The 5,189-nt window shown below is 38.6% G+C and overlaps 1 long non-coding RNA gene across 1 annotated transcript; it reads right to left on the reverse strand.

Annotated features, from left to right (window-relative positions):
* Positions 1-1,834: 1,834 nt before the first annotated feature.
* Positions 1,835-3,626, reverse strand: LOC126626437 (uncharacterized). Its single transcript, XR_007624689.1, has 3 exons — positions 3,289-3,626; positions 2,798-2,864; positions 1,835-1,992 (listed from the first exon to the last, which is right to left on the reverse strand). It is a non-coding gene; the product is annotated as an uncharacterized LOC126626437 (long non-coding RNA).
* Between the last annotated feature and the right edge of the window lie 1,563 nt (positions 3,627-5,189).

Genomic DNA, 5,189 nt, shown 5'->3' on the forward strand with positions numbered 1-5,189 from the left:
GAGCTTATGCTCTTTTACAATATTTGATCATATCAAATTACAACCAAAATCTAATCTACACATTCCCATGGTTCCAACAAATTTGAGAGGCCTTTCACATAGCTCAATTATCGTAGGCTTAGGTTCATAATCACCATTTCTTTAATTAATTAATGCTTTAACTAATTAAACTTGAATGCAATATTTTCATTTGGTTTTTGTATCAATAGAATTGATTTAAATGGAGCTAAATGAAATGAAAATCCAATTCTCATTTAAAGATACAAAACTATTTTGTTCTCAACTAATTTGGGCTGAAAAACAATAACCTTAACTATTGGGCTATATTGCAAAACACAAACTTTTGAGGTCACTTTGTAAAATCACAAAAGTCCACTACTTCATGTAATTACAACTGGAACCCAAAAATTTCATCAAAATACAAAAACTTCATTAAAGGAGCAAAACATTTTTGTCCTTTAGTGATTTTGGGCCTTTACGTAAATACGTAAACTTTTGGGTCAAAGTCCAAATACACAAAAGTATCAAAACTTTATGTAATTGCATTAAAACCCCAAAAGTACCCTACTTTATGGGGTGGCCGGTTGGTGAGAGTGAAAAAGGAGGGGGAAAAGGTTTTGATCGTGTTCAGTGGACTCATTCTCTATTGTGCACCTACATGCTTATCTTGGTGTCTGTCACACCAATGACTTTCGACCAGTCACTCTCCTTAAGAGAGACATAGCATGTACTGATCTTAACGGACTGTGAAAAAGGGGGAAGTAGGTTTTGGTGAAAATTCAAAAATTTAAAGAGTGTTGAAAAAGGTAAAATTGATGGGTTGGAAAAGTTGATTGGTATGGGTGTTGATTAAAAAGGGACAAATCATGTCATACCATTGGTGCGAAATATATAAGCACACAAATTTAACCCTCTTTTTGACAATTGTAGTATAGATGTAAATAGGGTATCGTTCTAGGCCGGGGATTAGGAGGGATTGCTAATCTATTCTAAATTAATTTAAAAATATTAAACAAGACTCAAGGACACAAAACTAGGCAAAAAACTCTAATAACTCGAAACACACTTAGAATGACTCAAAATAATGGAAACAATCAAATTAGACACTAGGAACTGAAATGGACGGAAATTGAATTAAAAGACTAACAACAATGAAAACTAACTAAATAATATAATTTAATAATGGGGGGGTTTGGTTTTGACGAGAAGTAAATTAAACTTAAATAAATTACAGAATTGACAAAAGCATGAAATTAAGGTGAAAGGATAGGTGACGGACTAGCTAGAGGGTTCTTCTCCACACATGACACATATGCAACCTAAATTGATTTTCAGTTGTTCTTTCAATAAATTGTAAATCTCAACGCCCCAAATTAACCGTGAATTGCACTAATTAACCCTCAGTTTTTCCACAAGTTATTGGGTTGGATGATTGCATACGACAACCCAAAACATTCCCTACAAGTTCCCTACATGAATTGCATAATAGAGATACAAGCAAGAATCATTAAGTTCTATGAAAAACATAAGCATTGACGAGGCACTCGTTACTATGATTTGCATTAAACTTATGCCAAGAATTTACTTAACGTGATTGTGACTAGCAACCTTCACTACTTGTGAATATAAGTTCATAACGATTAGGTGAAACTCCCTTATATTCTAGCGTCAAATTCATGCATGTAAATTGACACACCCTGATCCGGAGGATCCAGGTGTGCTGGCCGTCACGTGGGCGTGACGTAACCATAAGCACGACACGGAAGCGTAACAACAACATAAATCAGCAGAAATTCAAACCAAACTCAACATAACCACATACGGACATATCCGGACGAGTTTACAAGTAAACACATAAGTTCAGAGCATAGGTTATCTGCAGTCAAGTAGGACTAAAATAAGAATACATCACCCTCAGGTGAGTCCTACATGTCCCAAATCTGTCAGAAAGCCGGAAAGGACCTCGTGAGCCAACCACCGTTAAACTAGAACCTGGAGGGGCGCAAAACAAAATGAGTGGGTCAGTAAAACAAATTAGTTTTCCAAAACATTTCATTAAAACAGTTATATCCCCTCGCCGTAAAAACCTGTATACTTTCCCAGAAATTATATAACCATATAAAATCTCAACATTTAAATCTCAAATCTTTAACATTTTCAAGAAAACATGCCATGCCATAAATCAAAATATAAATCAGGTGAAATAAGGAATCAATCGGAGACCCTGCAGTTGGTCCTATACGATTAATTCAATAGCTCAATATCTCACTAAGCCGGAGTCACCACAGTGACCTATACGGCCCTACTCTGCACATCACTCAGAACTACGTAAGGTAGTCTATACGATGAAAGGTGTAAAAATACGCTCTAGTGCTTCTCTCATCATATCATCAGCGCGCATAACTAAGGTCACCCACTAGTCGGAATCACGCCTAGTGATCTGTACGACTAGCATGTCGGAACCCTCACATGGTCTGTACGACATCCACCTACTTGGATCCAAGGCGAGCGTGCGGTGTGGTGAATAATATAAGCACTAACACCTAGGGTGCAGATTATGAGCTCAACACATCTCAACAACAACAATTCAATGAATAAATGAACTCACCTGACTTACCTATGCCTCCACAGCACCATGCAACATGTATGCATCATATATCAATCATATAACTCATGTGAAATTCACCTTTTCCAAATAATTCTATGCATGGCATTTTAAAAACGTTTTCTCATATAAATGCATTTTCTGGGAAAACAATAGCATATAGGTAATACGAAAACAAAACTGCCCACTCACTGATAAGTCGACGGGTCGTAACCCCCGTGGCGTCCCTGGATGCGGTCGTCCTCGGGATACGTCTCACCTATATGCGAAACAACTATAAAAACATTAATTTTAAGCATATCACCAATAATTCGAAATAACTTCTCATACGATGCTCAATTTTGGTATATGAATATACCACATCGACCTACTCGACGTCACGAGCGTCGAGAAATTTTCAGAAAAAATTTTGGAAGCCCCACGCGCCCCCACGCGCCACACGTGGCACGGGTCCACGCGCTGGCCACGCGCAGCACGTGCAGCGCACGTGTCGTCTTCTTCGCAGGGCCTCGCCGGACTGGTTCTCCGGTGGCCGGACTCCGGCCGAACTCCGGCCGATTTTCAAACTCACTGTTCTCCTTCGTTTTTCACCCATTTTCTTCGTATTTTATACCAAATTGAAGCCCTAAGAGTGTACTATCACGTTGGACTAGTTTTAGGGCCTAAAAACTACGAAATCTCACCTTGCAAAAACCAAGGATTCGGCCAAACTTGAAACCTACGATCCCGACGTCCAAAACTCTCCAACGAACGTCCCCGAGCTTCCTTAGGACCTCCTAAAGCTCACCACAAGCTTGAAATCTCCTGAAACACAACATTTTACGTTCGCATGAACAGTACCTCAAAAATGGAGGTTCGGGATCTACGTGAAATCGAAGGTTTCACTTCCTAAAACTAGCACCAATGAACTCAGGACGTCAAAACGATGAAGATACATACCTTATTTGCCCCGATCCGTTGAGTTTCGAAGGGTTTTGGGTGAAGGTCCGTACGATATGGGTGTGTGTGTGTGAAGTCGAGAGAGAGAGAGACAGAGACAGGGAAAGCACGGGGAAAGGAGAGGGAGAGAGGAAGGTCATGTGTGGTCCAAATTAATCCACACCCTCCATTTCATCCTAACCAAACATACCAAAAATCAATTTCCAATAAAATCCCATCCAACCAATGCTATTTTCAAAATAACGCTATGTACCTACGTACCTTAATGTCCAATAAGGGCAATTCTGTCATTTCACATTCCCGTCAAAAGTACCTCCGGGACGGGCTGTGACATAAATTAAGTATGCATTCTTAATCGACATACAAAAATAAGCTATCAATCAAGCAGTTAAGCAAATTAAATCACAACTCAGAAATCACAACTGAAGGTAATCAATTCATATTACAAATATATTCATGGCTTTGAATTAACCTCTAGCCAAAATAAATTTAGTTACACATTATTAAAACAGAAATAAAATATAAGTTTGGAAAGATTTAACCGAGAGAGAAGGCAGCTTGCTGCTTCTGTCTGTCCGTGCCTTTTCTGATTAAAGATGCCCAAGGCAGCTTTGCTGCTTTCTTCACTGGCGCCCTCCCTGCTCCTTTTTCTCCCCGCAAGGCAGCTAAGCTGCTTCTCTCCTCCGTGCCTCTTATTCTGTTTTCCCCTTTTTCTGCGTCCCTGCGTCTCTGGCTTTCTGCCCCTTTTATTTTCTGCCCAGTCTCTCTGTCCGTGTGCTTTTTATAAAAAAAATGCCATCCTTTTCTTTTATTCTTTCCGCTAGTCTCAGTGCTCTCTCCCCACTCTGTTTTATATTCTTTCTTCTCCGCTTGCTGTCAGTCTTTACCTTTTCTTTCTTTTCTTTTATTCTTCCATCATGCATTCCTCTTTTCTTCCACCTGCCTTCCTCTTCTCTTATCCCGCACTCTTCTCTGTCCATTAGAATATTGCCATCCCACTCACAGCTGCTTTACTGCTTTTCAAGCCGCCTCCACCAACTCCCTCTATATTTTTTATGCGCTCCATTATTTTTCTAGTGGTCCACCCGTGTTCCACTTTTCTGTTTATTATTTAAAACTCATTTGTGCTATTTTTATTTTCTTTGCATAACAGATCCTAAAAACACAAAAATAACGTAAATAGCTCAAAAATATAAGGAACTAACCAAGAAAAGACGAGTGAATTTGAAGTAAAAATATATATAAATATGATCCGATCAACCATTTATTACAATAAAGTCACACCAACCACCATAAACAAAACTTTATGCAAAACATCAAACACTTTGAATCAAAACACCAAACCTTTTTGTTCTTGGTAAGAACTTCAAGAACTTTGAAGAACACACATGAAAACTCATAAGAGCTCCATGAATGTTTTTAGTCAATAAAAATCAAATTTTCACTATACAAAAGAGGGTTAACATCCTAGGGCACTTAGGGGTTCCAAAAGTCACTTTAAAACTCTTTTAACAAGACAAACATGAACCCAAAAATCCACCCTTTGGATTTGGCCGAATTTCCCCAAAAACATGGCACCAAATTTTAGCTCCAAAATTCATGCTCATATGAACTACATCTACAACATTTGAGATCGCAAATTTTC

This window comes from Malus sylvestris, chromosome 6, assembly GCF_916048215.2.
Source record: "Malus sylvestris chromosome 6, drMalSylv7.2, whole genome shotgun sequence".
Classification (NCBI taxonomy): Eukaryota; Viridiplantae; Streptophyta; class Magnoliopsida; order Rosales; family Rosaceae; genus Malus; species Malus sylvestris.